The 6,660-nt window shown below is 40.7% G+C and overlaps 1 protein-coding gene across 1 annotated transcript in view; it reads right to left on the bottom strand.

Moving 5' to 3' along the window:
• Positions 1-3,057: 3,057 nt before the first annotated feature.
• Positions 3,058-6,660, bottom strand: part of kcna4 (potassium voltage-gated channel, shaker-related subfamily, member 4) — a 52,415-nt gene continuing 48,812 nt past the window's right edge. Inside the window, exon 4 of the mRNA XM_080765796.1 lies at positions 3,058-4,614. The gene's annotated coding sequence lies outside the window, so the exon portion shown is untranslated. The remainder of the gene's footprint in view (positions 4,615-6,660) is intronic.

Below are 6,660 nucleotides of genomic sequence, written 5' to 3'. Positions count from 1 at the left end.
GGCAGTCAGCCGCGGGGGTGGAGCTTCTTTTCCATCCACTAGCTGTCTAAAAACTCGGAAATGACTTAAAACACAGCTTCTTCTGTCCGCTAAAGTGTGCCCATGGGGTGAGACAGCCGGTCCAATATCCACAAGGAGGAGCAGTGCACCAAAGCATTATGGGGGAGCCCCTCGAAAACGAGATGGGGTCTTTTTCCTAATAAAGAACTTTAATCATCATGGGAATTGTAGGGGGGTATTGTATAATAATTATAAAATACACCCCAGGCCTATGTCATCATAAAATGTATTGGATCAGATAGCCAGTTTACCCCATTTTGTGCATATATCATACTGTATGTCTTTAAGCCTTATTGAGGTGTATTAAAAACACCATTGACAATGAAGGGAAAATGTACGTCATCTTGTCCCTAACGCAAACATTAAATGCCATTAACAATAAAGAGAATTTTATGTTTGTTTTGTCACCGTTTGTTTTACATTACATCACCTAATCATACCAACATGAGTTAGACATTAATACTGTATATTAGCGCCCCTCATTCACACGGGTGCCCTGTAATACGTGGGATAATCAATGGGGACCCCTAAGTACCACCATAATAACTGATATTAAAATACAGGAGCGTATACCAGTGATACTCAACCTCAGGCCCGCGGGCCACATCAGGCCCGCGGGACCATTATGACTGGCCCACCAATGAAAATCTAAAAAAAATCTAAAAAAAAAATCTGGAAAATGAAATAAAAATAAATAAAAGTAATACTATTAGAGTTGTACTATTACTCGAACGAAAATAAAAGCTTGGGGGGGGGGGGGGGGGGGGGGGGAATTGCTCTTCACTTATAGCTATCTATTTTCAGGTAGATTGTTTTATTTTACTCAGTCAGCCATATCACTACTCATTTTTTTACTCCAGTGTTGTCACGTCCATGAATGTGAAAATGACAAACCTTCTTTTAGCTGCTACCCTTTGGGGGCGCGGGATGTGAGAAAATGCATGCCCTTGTTCACGGTGTATAGGCCTATAGCAAAATGGAGATCTGGAGAATATGACGCAGGTTAATGTTAATGGCTGTCACAATGGGCTATGGGCATAAAATGCATCCTGGGAATTGTAGGAACACAAGAGAGCCGAGACAGACAGATAAAGGGTGAATTTGATTTGTATGAGGTTGTTAGTGTCGCTTTAAACACACATGCAGCGTTTTGTCTCTGTTGGGTGGGAACAAAAGTAGCAGATCCACAAGCTCGAAATGTGTCACGCCGCGTTTCGAGGTTGTAGATCTGCTACTTTTGATCTTTTTGTGTGACGCTACAGTATATATGATCAAGTAGAGCAGTGGTTTTCAACTAGTGGTCCGGGGACCTTGAGCTAGGGTTCCAGGTGGTCCTTGAGGGGGTTCCAGCCAGGTGGTCTCCATGCAACTAAATGATGGAGCGTTGGTAACCAAATAGACCCTTAAAGATCTTTAACTCTTGAGAGTAAAATGAGTTAGGTTATTGTTAAACATCTCCATTTCTTAAACTTTTAAAGGACCACTTCATCACTTTTCAACTTACCTTCATAATTGGTCCTCACTAATGTTTATATTAAATGCCACATTTTTTTTCCTACTAGTCTGTGTCTCTGGGAGGGCTGTGGGCATAGACATAAAGGTAAAGGTTCTTCCGGCTCTGGGACGTCTGTATCTCAAGGGAAGGCAACATGGAGGCGATATTGGCCATATCGTTTTCCCGAGATTCCTTGCAAAGCATAGCGGAAGGAAAACGGAAGAACAAAAGGGGACGTACGGTGTAGGCCAATCAAGGCGCCACTCCCTCTTTTCCCAGCAGCACTTGCCTTCAGGATTCCGCTTGACTTCCTCCTCCCGTTGGAGACAGGTCGCTCCAAACATAGATATTAAAAAATATAGATGCCTCATTGGTCGCTGCAGTTCATTGGAGCGACCTGTCTGCAACGGGAGGAGGAAGTGAAGTGGAATCTTGAAGGCAAGTGCTGCTGGGAAAAAGGGAGTCGCGCCTTGATTGGCCCCTCCCGTTTTTCCTTTTTGCTTCCGCTATGCTTCGCAAGGAATCTCTGGAAAGCTTTTAATATTATCTATGGCTGTGGGCAGTTCAGAAACCCGTCCACATGGGGAATTCAAGCTAATAGAAACGGCAGGCTTTCTATTCCTGAAAAGTTGTGATGCGATAATGGAAGCCATCGTTCTCATAATAAATAAATAAATACATACATACATTTTTAAAAAGCCTAACGATGATGTCACTGGTGAACGGGTTTCTGAACTGCCCACAGCCCTCCTATGAAAGATGGCCAAAATCGTATCCAACAATAACGAAATATTCTGTAGTTTTGGGTCCGAGAGGCAAAATCTCAAGAAATGTTGGCACGCACGTGGCTCAAATGCCAAATAAATAACCTTGATATTATGAAAAAGATATGTAGTATGGTGTTAATTTACGAGGTAAGGAAAAGGTTAGAATATTGATATAAGAGCCCGACAGCAAAGATTTCCACCTTTTCTTCTGTGAAAGTTTTTGGTGCATACTGAGGACATTCTGACACTGGCATTAGGGAACTGTAAATCTATAGACACAAACAAAAGGGCAACAACGGCTGTACTTTGGATATTCTGTAGAAAAAGACGGAAAAGACACTACAAGTTTTAAGTGCCATTTCACAGAGAGTGACGACGGCTTGTTTTATGAGGGACGAAATGAGAACAAAGTACACAGTAAAACCCTTTAACTCAGAGTGTAAAGAATTGATCCAAATTGGGTCAATCTTTACACTCTCCACAGAATAAAAGTAACACTTTTTTTTTTTACTGTGTACACTATGTGACTATAATATACGCAACCTGCCTCCCTAAAAAAAAAGTTCAGAAATGCAAAATGAAACGGGTGTCTATTTTTAGGAACAATCACATCACAATATGAGTCATAAATTCCATCCAGTGGTAACTTAGGGAAATCAAATGCTAGTCATAAATCCTCCTGTAAGAGGAGTGCTGTAACAGCCCCGCATTTTTAATATGAAGCCCAAGAAAGTGTTCAGATTTCTGCAGGCAGTTTATATAAAACAGCCCAAACAACAACAGTGATAATGGAAGATCATTTGGAGCAGCATTCACAACATAGATATGATTCACATGTCAACAGAGATAAACATAATCCTGATGATTATGGATGATGGTCATAACAGCCCAAAAAAATAATAATTAAAAAAAGAAATATTTGCGAAACATCATAGGACACACAAAAGTATAAACGTCTGAATATTTACATTTTTTTCTTTTGTTCTATTCTCTGTGCAACTATGTCACAACATTTTCCAGAAGTTGTCCACATATATACGTATACAATAAACTCAGGGTTTCACCTTTGGTTAATGTAATTTATCAAGGCTAGGTTTAAAAAAATATAGAACAACATGTCCATGTCTACTTTGCATACAGTTAACTTTTAAGTGGAATCATATCAACAAAGCAGCTGGTCTGCTCTAGATTTGCATCTGAGACAAAATATAATGCCTGGTTTATACTTTGAGTTGCGAACGCAGGAGTCGCACATTGACAAGCTCACAATGTGCCATCTATCTATCTATCTTAGTTGACGGTCATCTGTTTCTGGTGCGCAACAACCACGCGCAAACAAGTGTAAATCAGGCTTTAAGGTATTTCATCTTTTCGATTATTCTTGAGCATTGAACAACCAGGGAATTTCAACCCCAGTTTTCTTTGACAGAAGGTGAGATAATGGTAGTTTTTGTTCGTGTTTGGCGTGGTGTGTATGTGCCTGACATCTTCGCTTGGTGTATAAGTGGATGTTAATGTAAAGAATAAAGAGGATGTTCTTTTTGGGTCGAAGGAAGTCGACCCGTTTAAGTCCACGTGTGACTTTCTGATTCATCCCTCTACCCACTTTACAATTTTCCCCCAAATGTCGTCAATATATTTCTCATGTGTAATGATGACGTGTGGTGTGAATTAAGAGACTGTAGAGCCAGCGTTTTGAGCACAGGCCAGCCTTGTTTGGTTGAACATCATACGAAAACGAGATAAAAATAGATCAAGTCATTATCGCCGGCTGCACATGTTGAGCAGACAGCAAAACTCACCACTTATAGGAACCAATGACACCTACAAAGCAGACCCCAACTAAACATCATGTCAACAGTACAACCAAAACATTGTTCTCTATCATATTAAAATATTCACATCTGTTCCTTACAAGACACTGTTTTCACACATTAAAGAAAACATCTTTGAACTCGTATTTAAGTCTCTAAAGTTATCACCACTTCATACAGGTATATGTGTAATAATTAAGGCATTCGTTTTTTGGGCCAAGACTTACTCATTTTTCCCAAACTCCAGTCTAAACCCCAGTTGCAACTCTCCCGGTACTTTACTTGTGAGTTCGTAAAAATAACAATAAAAACTAAAACTACATCCGAGGTCATTCAGACGTCTACACACTGAGAGTCCACTCTTTGTCCATTGCTTGTTTTTGCTTTCCATTGACTGTTTTGTACAGGTCCACAATGCTGCTTGTTGTCTGCAAGGACAACACGGGAGACACTTCCTTTACTCCTGTAACTGGCAGCACTGCAACAGAAAAAACAAAGAGGAAATAGTCAGTCATCTGTATACGTACGTCTATGTCTGTAATCCACGTAACTCGAGAACCGTTCGCCCGACCGACTTCAAATTCTACACACACTCCATATATGGAGATCTAAGGGTGGCAGCGGAGGCAGTGCAGTCAGTGTACAGGGTTTGATGAGTGGTGCCGGGCCTTAATTTTTGGGCCTGTTCCGTCCGGCCAGCCGGCCGGCCGGCCGGACGGACGGACGGACGAGACAGACAGACAGACAGACACCCGTCACCACCCGAGACAGACAATAGTATGACGGATGTTGTCAGTAAAGCCTGTAGGTTTAACCCCAATGATATATATATCGTTAATCCCGATATTAATCGATTTAATTTAAATATATATATATATCCCCCCCCCCCCTTTTTATGGGGGGCTAGTGAATTATGGTGTGTGTGATATGAAATGTGAGCTTTAATCATATTCCATCCTATTCAAGTGTTTTGGTGCTTTTGCAGTCACTTTCAGGAGTAGTAGAGCACTGTAGAGGTGAGCTGTGTGTGTCTGTGACTGTGCCCAGGTGATGGTCGTTGATGCTCATTCAAATAGTCAAATAGATCTATTCTAATATGCCATCAAAGAAAGCTTTTTTTTTTACATGTTAACTCGAGCTAGGTTATAAACAAGAAAGCATGTTTACAGAAATTAAGGAATTTTACAGAAATTAAACAGACTCCATGCAGTCACTTTAGTAGAGTACTTCAGAGGGGAGCTGTGTGTGTCTGTGACTGTGCCCAGGTGATGGTCGTTGATGCTCATTAATACATCAAAGAAGGCAATTATGTTTCTGCACTGTCAAAAGTAATGCTACTTTTGCAATGCAGTTAAATAAAAAATGTGAAAAGCTCAGGGAGTAAGATAAATCATGAAATGTAAAATATTTTTTGTTTAAAATATCGTGAAAATTCGTATCGTGAAGCTCATATCGTGATACGAATCGTATCGTGAGTTGAGTGAATCATTACATGCCTATAGTACATGCGCACTCAAGACACACACACACACACACACACACACACACACGTGCACACACATGTCACATGATTCAAACACCTCTCAAACACCTACTGTATTATATAAACACATCCCACACACACAGAGACACCTGACATTAAAGACTGCCCACACAAGCTACTTAACTTTTCAAACACATATGTAAATATATGCTAGGGCATAGCAGTTGATTCTGTGAAGAAAATAAAAGGAATATATATTTATATAACATATTCTTTGTTTTGTGGTTTTCAACAACAAATATATATACAAAATGGTCACGATTCACCAGGAGCCTGGATGGCTTGGTTCTATAGGCTTAAAATAATTTATATTGTCAGGAAGTATATTACTTAATCCACAACTGGTAGATAAATCTGTGCTAATAGTGTTGCCAATATTTGCATGAGAAACAAGCAACCAGGTCTAGGAAAACAAACAAGACCCCATACAGTCCATAACAGAACCAATTATTATTTGCAAGCAACTTTACAGAAAAACAAGCCCAAAGTCGCTTATGATAAGCAGACATGGCAACACTGGACGCTAAGGTTCAAGTGGAACCTTAGCCACCCACTCCTGACTCTGAGAAGATTTAGCATCACATTATGTAAAGTCCCTATTCTCCTGGGTGTTGTGGTGATTTATGAGCAGACTAGTGCTGGCTGCCTACTCTTAAAACCAGCATCCTACACATTCAATCATAACACCACCGGAGACAACATTATAAAGGAATCCCACAGTGTGAAATCATCATTCTCGTATAGCCCTGATTTATTGATTGATTGTTTGTTTTCTTTGCCAAGCTAAACATTATCATAATCCCAGAGGCCAACATAACGTGCACTTGTCCGAATTGGGCGAGTTGGGGTAGAGGGAAGAGCGTTTGCAATTGACCCCGTGGCGCGTGGCGGGGTGAGACTGATGCCTCGGGCATAGTGAGCACCATGTACACTCAACATTGAGGGCCAGGCCTGGCCCAAACTTTCTTGGCCCAGGTACCC

This window comes from Protomyctophum bolini, assembly GCF_963924005.1.
Source record: "Protomyctophum bolini genome assembly, chromosome: 1".
Lineage (NCBI taxonomy): Eukaryota > Metazoa > Chordata > Actinopteri > Myctophiformes > Myctophidae > Protomyctophum > Protomyctophum bolini.
The sequence above is the reverse complement of the archived record's forward strand: the minus strand, read 5'-3'. Positions and strand labels throughout refer to the sequence as shown.